Consider the following 14,975-nt stretch of genomic DNA (forward strand, 5'->3'; position numbering starts at 1 on the left):
ACCTCAGACCTCTTTCTGTAAGAGGTACCGGGACAATGACTCCTAGGGAGGAGAGATCCCTCACGCACCCCAGAAAGGCTTCTCTCTTTTCTGGCCTTGAAGACAGGTTTGATAGGAGGAATCTGCCGCTGGGTGGATGAGACTTGAAACCTATCTTGTATCCCTGAGCGATGACCTCCAGGACCCACGGGTCTTGCACGTCCCCAAACCAAGTATCTGAAAAGAGCGACAGTCTGCCCCCTACAAGATCAAGAGCCGGATTGGGGGACGCCCTTCATGCCGACACTGTCTAAGCAGACTTCTTGCTCTGTTTGGATTTATTCCAGGAATGAACCGGCTTCCAAGTCCCCTTGGATTGCTCCGGCTTTGCTGAGGGCTGTTGACATTGGGATATATCTGAACAAAAGGAACGAAATTAGGACCTTGTCCCTTAGGCTTGTTCTTCTTATTCTGCAGTAAAAAGGCACCTTTGCCTCCAGTAACCATGGAGATAATTGAGTCCAGGCCTGGACCAAATAGAATCTTTCCCTTAAATGGGAGGGAAAGAAGTCTTGACTTAGAAGTCATGTCTGCAGACCAGGACCTCAGCCAGAGTGCCCTACAGTCTTGAACAGAAAAAGCTGAAGCTTTGGCATTCAGGCGAATAATTTGCCTATTTGCATCACAAATAAAAGTATAAGCCACCCTTAAGGTCTTAATTCTTTCCTGGATCACATCAAGAGGACCCTCCACCTCGATCAACTTAGATAAGGATTTCATTCTTAATAATGTTCGCCATCTTTACGGGAACCGGGAAAGTTTTTGGTACAACCCTGTCCTCATAGACCTTATCTAATTTAGGAATCAAAGGTTCCTCAGGCAATTCGGGCTCTGGAACCTCTAACATAGCCAAAACTTCCTTCAGCAGAAAGCGTAAATGCTCAATCCTAAATCTAAAGTCTGGTTCCTCTGCAGCTGGAGGCTTAGAGGCAGCAGATTCTGACCCAGAAAGAGCACCCTCTGAAGTATCAGAGGCACCTTCATCATCGGATAATCTTCTATCAGATAAATCCAATAAGCTAGTAGATGACCCCTGGGAAGGATAGCAATATTTGACCTTTCGCTTGCACTTAGCAGGGTGAGGTAAAGCACTAAAGGCTTCAGACACTGCTGTTTGTAACTGCTCAGTAAAGTCTGGGCCCCTCCAGATGGAGGATTAGGAGTGCTACAGGAATCTGCATGTGTATTGGGAGATGACTGTAGGGTGTGCACCTCACAGGACGGAGACTCCTCAGATGTGGACAGCTCAGTGGTATCAAACATATCAACTTTCTTTGACATGGTTACTTTATCAAGGCATGTGGAACATAATTGAGCATGCGGGTATACCGTGGTCTCCTCACAATATAGACAGGTATTAGACTTAGGTAAAGAGGGAGTACCCTCTAAAGCATTAGAATCCTCCATAGCTTGCGCTAACAAAGCAGACTATTGATTTATAAGAAAAAACTGCACCTTCATACACCCAATGGCTGGGGCACTCACCACCTCTTATGACCCAGACCAAAAAGAGAAACCGCTTGGTCAATAAGCAATCGCATGTTTCCTGTGGAAAGATGTTCAACCCACAAACAGGGCTTATCGTCTAACAACCAAGTCAATAACATATGCTAGTGGGTGTCTTAGATCAAAAGGCCAATCAGATAGTGATTATATTGTCACTGATAGCTTTAGTGGGCGTGACTGGTATCATATGTTTAGGGGCGTTTAGTATGATTGGTTAATTGAGTTGCAGTTTTTTCAGTAAAGGAAAGCATGTTGTATTTTGTCAAATTTGTGGGTGTAACTGTGATGAATTCGGCGATGGCCAATAGCCTGTTTAGAAATACGGAACTGGATTTTAGTAAAAAACTACAGCTGTCAGTTGTTTAAAGGAATAGCTAAAATTACAAAATCGATTATGATGCAATATTGATATAAAGATTTGTAGCGGAATAAACTAATTGAAAATTGAGAATAAAAATTATAGGAAATAAAACTTGAGAATATCATAATATTAACATACTAATGATTTAATATATGTTTGTCTATAATGTACTGTGTATTTATAACTCACATTAAAAGGATGTATGAGTGTATTGAGTCAAATAATGAAAAAAGAGAAGAAAAAAATTCAGAATTATTAGCTTGGTGAGCTACAAGTCTACAAATCTAAAATGTAATTGAGGGTTTGCTAAGTACAGAATATTCTAAAGTCTATATAATAATTGAGAAATCTTTTTCTAGAATGTTTGTAGTATAGTTGTCTAGCATTGGTGTTTAATCTAGAGTAATTGAATTTGGTTTGTTTGAAAATTTATTAAAGTGATAGAATAGAATGAATCTTAATTCAATTGAAAAAGATCTATAATGAGATGTATGGGGATAATGTAGCTTTTGTTTTGGCTGTTACTAAAATGATAATAATTGTTTTGCTAGAGGAAGAAAGGTGTAAAGTGTCTGTCAATCAATTGTTTAGGGGTTGGGAGTGTAAGTTAAAAATAAGCTGATATGATAGGTTAGTGTTGAAATGTTCAATTGTTAAAAGCATATCTATGTTATGGTTTGGTCCGCTGGGATATAAGGTTTGGAGTTTACAAATCCAATATGTCTCTCGTTGACTGAGACGTATCATGCGGTTGTATGTTGAGTGTGGTTGAATTTGTTCTATTGGTATAATTTTCATTGGTGTTTTAAAAGAGTGGTGATTCAGAGTGCAGTGTCTAGATACGCTTTGTTTAAGGAAACCTTTTACTATATACAGTGTTCTGCCCATTTGATGTGGAGTTTGCGGCTTGTGCGCCTTATGTACTGGGCCCCACAAAAACACTTGATGAGATAGATCACGTAGGAACTCTTACATGTAAGAAAATCAGAAATTACAAATTATTCGTTGGTGGTGTTGGATCTAAATATTTTCTTGTATTTTATATTAAGCGAAAGGCATGTGTTGCAATTTTTTTCTATTGCATTTGTAGACACCTTTAAGACGAAAAGTATGTTTTAATTTGGCTGAATCTCGGTCTGGATTAGAATTGAAATTATGAGCTGTTTAACTACCTTACTTGGCGCTAGTTTAGTTCTAATAGTTGGTGCTCTTTTAAAAGTGATTATGGGTTATTTTTCAACAATTGTTTCTAGTATAGGGTCTTGTTTATTTCATTATATTAGAACTGAAGTAGAACAATAATTCTGTTGCATTCAGTGTAATGAAAGATTGCATAGTTATTCTTGAAACAATTTTTTTCCCCACATTACTGCAACTGCCAACTAAGGGCTAGATTACAAGTGGAGCGCTAATTTATTGTGCGCCCACAAACAGGCAAATTCGCCCATTTGCGGGCGCCTGATAAATAACCAGCCATTACAAGTGGCTGGTTATTGCTACCATGAGTTCGCAGGAAGCAATTAGCTCTCAAAATTAACCAGAGGTCAGACCTCTGGTTAATTTTTTAAAATGTGCCCCAGTTGCCCCCAAAATACATTGTGTACAGTAGTGCTTTTTTTAAAATAAAAAATAGTAGCATTTTTTAGTTTAAAAAAAAGTAACTGCACTAGGAGTTTTTGGGGGCTAAAATTGGCGGCACTGACAAGTGCCTTACATTGAGGTCTATGGGAACTGTGTGTTCCCTGTAAATATATATGTATATGCTTATATACATATATAGTTATGTGTTACTATGTGTATATACACATATTAGCACTTAAATATATATGTATATAATCATATACATTTACAATTTGCTGCCAATCGCTGGAAGACTTACCCCTTTCGCTGCGCTAGTTCCCATTTGAGCCTATGGAAGCGCGCTCTTGTGAGCACAATGTTTCCGTGCAATGGGAACACGAGGTTGTGTCTGCATTGCACCTCACTTGTAATACCTGTGTACACTGGTATTACTCAGTTGAGCGCAAATATCGCTTTAGCATAAGCAATATTTAGAGTTCAACTTGTAATCTAGCCCTAAATATATAATACTTATTAATATGTTGTTTTTTTTGTTCAATGAGAAAAATAGTAAGATCAATGTATATTATATATAATAGTTTTGCTTCTCTCTACCAGTCAGAATGCCTTGTTATAATAAAGTAAATGCAGTTCATAATAATGTCCACTAGATAGCGTAGTATTCTTATCTACTACTAATGCATCATATTCAAAAGGAATTTGAAGCTTTTCTTGAAAATATGGTTAGTGATATTTACATTTCTATATATGACCAGTTTCTATATATAACAAGGATGAACAATAGTTTGGATAGCATGGGTGGATCAAGGCCATGAAATGTTGTGAACGCTAAACATAGAGGGTACATAGGGTACTGGTGGAAGAACTATTTTTTTATTACTTATTTCTACGTTTATTTTTTAATATCCCTTCTGCCCTCTGTTCGCCTTTACTTGCAATGGACACATAGAAAAATCACTCTCCTGTAAATTCTAGGGAGTTAGCATTGTTGATATAGGGGTACAGAGCATCCTCAGAACTCCCTAGAACTGCCACTGTTGGATAGATTTGTTCATAGCAAAATGTTAATTATTACTGAAATCCTAATTTTATCACTATAAAATCAAACCCACATCCCCACCTACAAATGCATGAAAAAAATCAGAAAGTAAATTTACAATGTAAATTAAACCCATGGGAAAGACACTTTGGGGTCGATTTATCAAAGGCTTCACAAGCCGTTTGACCCCCTACAACTGGAGGTTCTCACAAGAGAACCTGTAGTCCGTATTAAACAATCAGTGGTCATCCAATCGCTGTTTTCCTAACCTTTCGCCACCTCTAAGGTGGCAAATTTCAATCTCCCCAGTCTCGTCCGACCTGGGAGATTGACAGCTCCGGCACGTGCGTGATTGGCTGTGCGCAGGCAGGGGACGGGATTGCACGCGAGCGCAAAATAGTGCTCGTGTGCAATGCTGAATTCCACCAGCGCCCCTGTCCGCCTTAGCTTGATAAATCGACCCCTATATAAAAAAAAGTTTTCTAGGACAGGACATGGATACAAATTATAAGCCAATCGGGAGTGTTAACAAGCCATGACATTCCCACTCTGTATCTACATTACAAATACCCTCCCATTAATTAAAACATCTCTAAAAGGGACATTAAAGTTGAATAGCATTGCCACATAGGGGCCTATGTATCAAAGGTCTTGCGGACCTGATCCGACACTGCAGATAAGGTCCGCAAGACCTCGCTGAATGCGGAGAGCAATACGCTCTCCGTATTCAGCATTGCACCAGCAGCTCACAAGAGCTGCTGGTGCAACGCCGCCCCCTGCAGACTCAATTAACCCAATCGTACTCGATCGAGTTGAGTTGTGGCGATGTCTGTCCACCTGCTTAGAGCAGGTGGGCAGGGTTACGGGGCAGCTGTCTTTAGACCGCTGCTTCATAACTGCTGTTTCCGGCGAGTCTGAAGACTCATTAGAAACACGGGCCCACAAGCTCCATACGGCGCTTGATAAATGGGCCTTATAGGCTCAGGAGCAGCAACTATGAGAGCTGGTGTTTGGTAGTTACACATGTATGATTCTTGTCATTGGCTCACCAGATGTGTTTAATCCTTTGCAGAGGTTGAGCACTCAGGGATATGCAAGTACCATAACTAAACACATATAGGACAAAGTGTGGTTGCTGAATGAACAAGGTGATGTAGCAAGTTAAAGGGACAGTCAAAATTAAACTTTCATGATCCAGATAGAGCGTGCAATTTTAAACAACTTTCCAATGTACTTCTGTAATCAAATTTGCTTTGTTCTCTTGGTCTCTTTTATTGAAGAATAAAACTAGGTAGGCTCACAAGAGCTCATATGCCTGAGGAAACAGCGAGTTAAAATTGAGAAACTAGTAGCAAGTGTCTCTAGGGGCAATTGTATCCCCCTATTTTTAAGCATTGTCTTTATATTCTGTTTTAATAAATTATGATTTTTATACTACAAGCACAAGTCTGTGTGAGAGGAGTGAGTCTGCCTGACCACATAACCGTTGGAGCAGTGAGCTGAGTCACTGAGAGATCCCAGTTTGTTTTACTCAGCACATTGGTGCTGCCACAATTGTGAGTACAGTGATTATCTTCTATTCATCTGTTTAGTACACCACAGTGTTAAACTAGGAGGTGTCCTCTGCTTGTGTCTCCACACAGATTGTTTATTGGCTGTAAGAATCTGTGACACGATTCTTTACACTTATGAATTACATCACCTGGCCACTAGGAGGAGGCAATGAAACCCACTCTAAGGGGCCGATTTATCGAAGTCTGGCGGACATGATACGATGTAGCGTATCATGTCTGCCAGACATCGCTGAATGCCGACAGCAACCACACTTTGTCCTATATTTGTTAAGTTATGTTGCTTACATATCCCTGAGTGCTCAACCTCTGCAAAGCTGAGTAAGATACGGCATGAGAACTAGCGCAGCGAAGGGGGTAAGTCACGCAGTGATAGGCAGCAAATATAGATATATATGTATATAACAGCCTATGTGTTATTAAGTTCTCACCAGATAGATCACCTCGCCTGTTGCTAACCTTTCCTATGAAAGATACAGTCAACCCCCGAGAGATGTAGCCTATAGGCGAGGAGAAACCCTGTAGGAACAATCTGTTATCGATGCCCTTTATTCTTTATCGGCGGACAAGATCAATGGGCCCGCAATCTACCAACATGCCACCTGGAAGTTACAGAAGGATCTGGCTCAGGTCACAATGGAAAGGCCACTACTGAAGTCGATTCCCTCTAGTGCGCCTCTCTCCTGCTCACATACAGACTTTTTCAGTCAGAGCATCGTGCAGAGAAGATCTACGCAGCGAAATTGTGATCTCCAATTATCAGAAGATGTTTGCCGCAACACCATGATCCAGCAGGAGATGGATATTTGGGAGCATCTCCTCGCTAAGAGTATCGGTTCCTATTCAGAAGGTAAGAGCAGTTCTGTCCGCTCTGGGATAGGGTATTTATTGCAGACCTGCTCGAGCTGGAAAATTGGTGTGGGTTGAACACAGCTATTCAGAAATGGGGAAACCTCCACACATCGCAGTGGAACCCAACATTTCTCTCATCCCCACAGAGACGTTACCATCTATGAAGACTTTTATGTTTAACTTTCCAGCTGAGTGCAATTTTTTTTTCCGCTTTTCTCTCTTTTTTGGACATTATAGTTGTATGTATCTATTCTTATTGCATAGCTAGTCATCTTTTTGCTGTTTGTAATGTAAGAGTCAACTTATCGCTACGAATAGTAGACCTATACCTAGATATCTTAGGTAGGAATTTTATTTCAAGTCCTATTTTTAGGATGTCCGGATGTTACTAACCAATCCCTCTTCATCTTAGTAATTCATATCTATCTCTCTTGAAACAGGTTCCACTACTGTTGTGCATGTTTTTACCACTTCGAGTTTAAGTCTTCTTTTATATAGAGGGGGGAATAATACTGATGTCTTAGAACTCACTGTCATAGTTTATTTTGTTATAAATATACACTAAGCAAAGCACTCATATCCGCTCTTAAGCTAATTGTGAGATCAAATCCCATCCCCCTATCCATTTCCTGCAGCACCTCTGTTCAGCTTCTTATGTCCTTACTAGATGTGACCGCGATTTAGCGTGTTGAGCAGGAGAGTTTGATGTCTGGCGTAAATAGTTAAGATATCAAAAGGTCTCATATGCTATTAGGTTAAATAAACTGAGAGACCCTCTACATATATAGATACAGCATATTTGCTCTTTTAGAGTTGTTTTCTCGTGACATAGTATAGTGGATGTTATCAAAAGCTTATTTACAACACCTAAGTTTGTCACACCGACTACAAAGGCTCATAACTCTTTACCGGGAAGTTGAGCAATTGAATTGCCATAGAAAGCCTAAACTATCTCCATTAATATTGGCATGGTACTAAAAAGTCACTAATAGATCATCACACTAATATTAACTCACAGTAACAATCCTTTATTACCCATCGCCTAGATTTAGAGTTTTGCGGCCAAAGGGGTTCGTTAGCTACGCATGTTTTTTTCCCCCCGCACCTTTTAAACAACGCTGGTATTTAGAGTTCTCAGAAGGGCTGCGTTAGGCTCCAAAAAGGGAGGGTACAGGCATATTTACCGCCACTGCAACTCTCAATACCAGCCGGCGTTGCTTACGGACGCGGCCAGATTCAAAAACGTGCTCGTGCACGATTCCCCCATAGGAAACAATAGGGCAGTTTTAGCTGAAAAAAAACCTAACACCTGCAAAAAAGCAGCGTTCAGCTCCTAACGCAGCCCCATTGTTTCCTATGGGGAAACAGTTTCTAAGTCTGCATCTAACACCCTAACATGTAACCCGAGTCTAAACACCCCTAACCTTACACTTATTAACCCCTAATCTGCCGCCCCCGCTATCGATGACCCCTGCGTATTATTTTTAACCCCTAATCTGCCACTTCGTACACCGCTGCAACCTACGTTATCCCTATGTACCCCTAATCTGCTGTCCCTAACACCGCCGACCCCTACATAATATTTATTACCCCCTAATCTGCCCCCCCCAACGTCGCCGCTACCTACCTACAATTATTAACCCCTAATCTGCCGACCGGACCTCACCGCTACTATAATAAATTTATTAACCCCTAATCCGCCTCACTCCCGCCTCAAAAACCCTATAATAAATAGTATTAACCCCTAATCTGCCCTCCCTAACATCGCCAACACCTAACTTCAAGTATTAACCCCTAATCTGCCGACTGGACCTCGCCGCTACTCTAATAAATGTATTAACCCCTAAAGCTAAGTCTAACCCTAACACTAACACCCCCCTAAGTTAAATATAATTTAAATCTAACAAAATAAAATAAATCTTATTAAATAAATTATTCCTATTTAAAACTAAATACTTACCTGTAAAATAAGCCCTAATATAGCTACAATATAAATAATAATTATATTGTAGCTATTTTAGGATTAATATTTATTTTACAGGCAACTTTGTATTTATTTTAATCAGGTACAATAGCTATTAAATAGTTAATAACTATTTAATAGTTACCTAGTTAAAATAATTACAAAATTACCTGTAAAATAAATCCTAACCTAAGTTACAATTAAACCTAACACTACACTATCAATAAATTAATTAAATAAACTACCTACAATTAACTACAATTAAATCAACTAAACTAAATTACAAAAACAAACAAACACTAAATTACCAAAAAAAAACACTAAATTACAAAAAAATAAAAAAAGATTACAAGATTTTTAAACTAATTACACCTGCTCTAAGCCCCCTAAAAAAATAACAAAGCCCCCCAAAATAAAAAAAATGCCCTACCCTTTTCTAAAATAAAAAAAATTTACAGCTCTTTTAGCTTACCAGCCCTTAAAAGGGCCTTTTGCGGGGCATGCCCCAAAGAAAACAGCTCTTTTGCCTGTAAAAAAACATACAATACCCCCCCAACATTACAACCCACCACCCACATACCCCTAATCTAACCCAAACCCCCCTTAAAAAACCTAACACTAAGCCCCTCAAGATCTTCCTACCTTATCTTCACCATGCCGGGTATCACCGATCCGTCCAGAAGAGGGTCCGAAGTCTTCATCCTATCCGGCAAGAAGAGGTCCAGAAGAGGGTCTGAAGTCTTCATCTTATCCGGCAAGAAGAGGGCATCCGGACCGGTAGACATCTTCATCCAGACGGCATCTTTTATCTTCTTCCATCCGGCGCGGAGCGGGACCATCTTGAAGCAGCCAACGCGGATCCATCCTCTTCTAACGACGTCCTAAGTCCGAATGAAGGTTCCTTTAAATGACGTCATCCAAGATGGCGTCCCTCGAATTCCGATTGGCTGATAGGATTCTATCAGCCAATCGGAATTAAAGTAGGAAAAATCTGATTGGCTGATTGAATCAGCCAATCAGATTCAAGTTCAATCCGATTGGCTTATCCAATCAGCCAATCAGATTGAGCTCGCATTCTATTGGCTGTTCCGATCAGCCAATAGAATGCGAGCTCAATCTGATTGGCTGATTGGATCAGCCAATCGGATTAAACTTGAATCTGATTGGCTGATTCAATGAGCCAATCAGATTTTTCCTACCTTAATTCCGATTGGCTGATAGAATCCTACCAGCCAATCGGAATTCGAGGGACGCCATCTTGGATGACGTCATTTAAAGGAACCTTCATTCGGACTTAGGATGTCATTAGAAGAGGATGGATCCGCGTCGGCTGCTTCAAGATGGTCCCACTCCGCACCGGATTTAAGAAGATAGATGATGCCGCCTGGATGAAGATGTCTACCGGTCCGGATGCCCTCTTCTTGCCGGATAGGATGAAGACTTCGGACCCTCTTCTGGACCTCTTCTTGCCGGATAGGATGAAGACTTCGGACCCTCTTCTGGACGGATCGGTGATACCCGGCGTGGTGAAGATAAGGTAGGAAGATCTTCAGGGGCTTAGTGTTAGGTTTTTTAAGGGGGGTTTGGGTTAGATTAGGGGTATGTGGGTGGTGGGTTGTAATGTTGGGGGGTATTGTATGTTTTTTTTACAGGCAAAAGAGCTGTTTTCATTGGGGCATGCCCCACAAAAGGCCTTTTTAAGGGCTGGTAAGGTAAAAGAGCTTTAAAATTTTTATTTTAGAATAGGGCAGGGCATTTTTTTATTTTGGGGGGCTTTGTTATTTTTTTAGGGGTCTTAGAGTAGGTGTAATCAGTTTAAAAATCTTGTAATCTTTTTTTATTTTAGGGTATATTAAAGTTTATTTTACAGGTAAGTATTTAGCTTTAAATAGGAATAATTTATTTAATAAGATTTATTTTATTTCGTTAGATTTAAATTATATTTAACTTAGGGGGTTGTTAGGGTTAGACTTAGCTTTAGGGGTTAATACATTTATTATAGTGGCAGTGAGGTCCAGTCAGCAGATTAGGGGTTAATAATTGTAGGTAGGTAGCGGTGACGTTGGGGGGGGCAGATTAGGGGGTAATAAATATTATGTAGGGGTCGGCGATGTTAGGGGCAGCAGATTAGGGGTACATAGGGATAATGTAGGTTGCGGCGGTGTGCGGTCGGCAGATTAGGGGTTAAAAAAATTTAATAGAGTGGCGGCGATGTGGGGGGACTCGGTTTAGGGGTACATAGGTAGTTTATGGGTGTTAGTGTACTTTAGAGCACAGTAGTTAAGAGCTGTATGAACCGGCGTTAGCCCAGAAAGCTCTTAACTCCTGGCTTTTTTCTGCGGCTGGAGTCTTGTCTTCTAACGCTCACTTCAGCCAAGACTCTAAATACCAGCGTTAGAAAGATCCCATTGAACAGATAGGATACGCAATTGACGTAAGGGGATCTGCGGTATGGAAAAGTCGCGGCTGGAAAGTGAGCGTTAGACCCTTACCTACAAGACTCTAAATACCAGCGGTAGGACAAAACCAGCGTTAGGACCCCCTAACGCTGGTTTTGATGGCTAACGCAGAACTCTAAATCTAGGTGCATGTTAGCCAGCCCATTTACTGAATAATTCTCCCCCAGCTTAGAAAACTTATAAACAAAGGGCCTCCTCCTAAATAGAATGCTATTTACCTCGAGATCTTCTGCCACTTCTCTCATCTGATATTCATGGTTATTTGGCTATCCTGTTTAGTGTGCATAATATTGATTAAATATAGAGACCCCTATAAGGGGAAATCACTCAAATGTTATATTATCTAATTTGGTAATAACCCTCTGGATGGAACTCCATGACACATATGTAATACTCTGAGCTAGTATGATAAACAAAGTACCTCCTTTTCCATAGCTCCCAGGCAATAATTCAGACAACTACATGTTGTTGTTATATCCCTTATATATTAGATGATTGATAATGGTCCTGTGTATCCTCTACAAGGTCATGTGTGGGAAATATACCAAATATTAGTTAGCCCCCCTTCTTATACATCTTCATGGTCCTATAATGTACCCAAGAGAGACCCGTGTGCTAATGAGCCGCATAATAAGGATACTCCTATATCATTAAAATCCTCAGGACATGGGGGGCGGAGCCAGCCACAGAGGCAGCCAGACGTGTTTTTCTGAAGCTCCTAGTTTTTGGACATAATTTCTTGAGTTAAAGTATACATAAAGAGCCTAAATCTATTTGTTGTGACCTCAGAAAATAAATACCGTCTATTGGGCTCCTAAGGAAACTAAAGAGGGGTTATTTGGCGAATCTGGGACTGACTGATCTCTCTAAGTTACGCCACGCGGACTCCCCAGGAATCACCCACTCCTAAAGACATGGCTGCTATGGAGGCCTTAGAATTATGGGAACAGCGCACTAAACATCTCTTAAAACAGAGCTTTCGGAGCATGAAGGAAGATTTAATGCTTTTAGTCTATGCCTTAACGCTATCGCCGGATCATCTGGCAGCAGACGCTGATTTTGCCAAACATAGCAGGTCTTATGCTGCGTCAGACCCCAAGCTTCAGGAAGCAACAGATATACCCTCTAAAAGGCCTGCTCCACTCTCAAGATATCAGGCACCGAAGCAAGAACTGGACTCCCTCACTGAACTAACTATTCCGACAGATATAGAGGCTGACGTGCTTGCACACAGTGAAGTCCCTACCGGACAGGATGACAGGCTACTTATGCCAAGGCTAGACCGTTATGAAGTCCCAGCTCAAGCCAGTGCTCCGCTACACGGGAACAGCCTAAGAGGGCTGTCACAGCCCAATCATACATCTGGGGAAATAGCCTACCTTTTAAATGACGGCAGCCTTAGAGGAAGATCACAGATGCATAGGTGTAGAGCACAGACCCCTGCTGTAAGCGGATCAAGTGCTAAAGCCATAAGAGTCGGTCAGCGGGTAAGAGTAATCACACAGGACTCGCTCGTAAGCCCCGTTCCCATGACAGCTCATACTGACTCAAGCGCAGATTATCTGCAGCACTACAGGAAACACGGTCCCTCCAGACAAGATGCCACACAAACACTTACGGGACTTCTAAATAATCAATTTGATCCCGGAGGCAGGTGTCATTGTTTGTCTCCCAGGCATATAAGGCAGAAACCTGGGACGCAGGGGAGTTGGAGCTTTCGGTGCATAAGAGCTTATCGATAGATGTCGCTCTGAATGCCTGTTCAGCAGAAGGCAACAAAATTTGTGTTATATGCAGCTGACTGGGACACTTTGAGGACTGCTTATGGTTAATCCCTGATTGGTACTCACACAGTTACTTACGCACATCTGCCTATCCAGTTTTTATAAACCTTAATACAAAGGAGGGCATAGGTTGACACGCTAATTGTGCTCTTATATTTGATGCAGTGGACTTCAGGAACACTGATATTTAATGTATTCCCTGATGTGGTATCCCTTGTCTAGTTTTGCTGTTCATTTTCTATCTCACCGCTGCATTAATACCGTTTGTTGTTTCACCTGTTATTATCTTGAGTTCTATATCTGTATTTTATCGTAAGTTTATAATTTAGACTGCTCCTACTGGCCATATCTTCCTTACACTTGTGAGGTGTGTAGCTCCTGGCACTTTAACCATTAGCACAGCTTGCCCAGTCCCCTATGCTATCAACCTATACCTAGAACAGTCTTCAACTCCTGTGCATACTGGGAGATAGGATTCCTTGTCAATCTCATTCAGTATATTAGTTCATTTTAGGTTAATTATTTGATCAAACTTTATTTCCTGATTGATGCACTTAGATATCCTAGTTGTCTTATGTATTTTTAGATATATCTATAATAGCCCTTTAACTTATAGGATTTTACCATGCCTAACATACAGGTGCTTAACAAAACACGTATCCACAATTAGATATGTGCATATCAGCAATGACACGTAGCCCCTTTATAATGTTTTGAACTTCTTTAATATTGGAGTAGTTTGAAATACATATATAACTAGGCCAATAAGGACTAGATTTTCATGTATAGTCTTACTGTGCTCCCTCAGAAGCGAGTATCCTAGGCCTGTTCTTAATATACTCATTTTGGCTCTAATATTACTGGGTCAACACTATAGCAATTACATTTGAATCCACATGTATGCAAGTATATATAGTACATACTTATTGTTATATTATAGTAGTTTTCAATGTGATAAGTGTCTCCAGAACCTAGCTTAAGTTAATCACTCTGAACCTTCTGTTGGCGCTAGCTGAAGACCCCATACAAGGACTAGTGGTTCTTTGTCATTACATAACTTTGAAATCATGACCAGTGTTTTGCTATACTGGTGCTATGCTACAGTGTTTTGTTATGCTGTTCTCTGCTTGTATATATAGTTCTAACAGGTATATTTTCTATGCTTCATTAATGTTACTATAATATCCGTTCATCTCACTGTCCCCACTGGGTAATATGGTAGGGTAAAGATGTCCTTATCTAGATAGTAAAACTACAATTACCACATAATTGCCTATTTGAATGTAACACTAACATATGACAGGAAGCTAGGTATTAATACCATATTAGCTTATTTTCTCATATACCTAGTTATCCCCTCCTGTCTATATCCCACTCGGGTAACTACCCTTACTCTCACATGCCCTAGCTTAAATTTGTTATCGCTATACATAGAGGAATGGCCTATGACGCAGCCTATCTTAAAGCTCTGAGGTCTCAATACATTTACAAATTTGACATATTAATTGGCTCCGCCCCCCCTCCCCACCCCTTATATTCTATTTAGAGTGGCTCTGGCCCACTGACTCCCCCCTCCCTCAAGCCAAGTTACTACCCATGTATACTTAAAAGTACTCTACTTATAATTCATAAGGTGTCTCAATTCAGAGATGTCCAACTCTCCATGATCCTAAACTATCTTACGCAATATCTATCTTGTCCTTAGGACTCCTGAACATGAGTACTTACTTTATATCCTGCCTTATTATAAATGGTGGTGACTGGTCTATGAAGAAAGATAAAAAAAAGAGGTAATTTCTACTCCTACACAGGTTGGATTG

Source organism: Bombina bombina, chromosome 1 (assembly GCF_027579735.1).
Source record: "Bombina bombina isolate aBomBom1 chromosome 1, aBomBom1.pri, whole genome shotgun sequence".
Classification (NCBI taxonomy): Eukaryota; Metazoa; Chordata; class Amphibia; order Anura; family Bombinatoridae; genus Bombina; species Bombina bombina.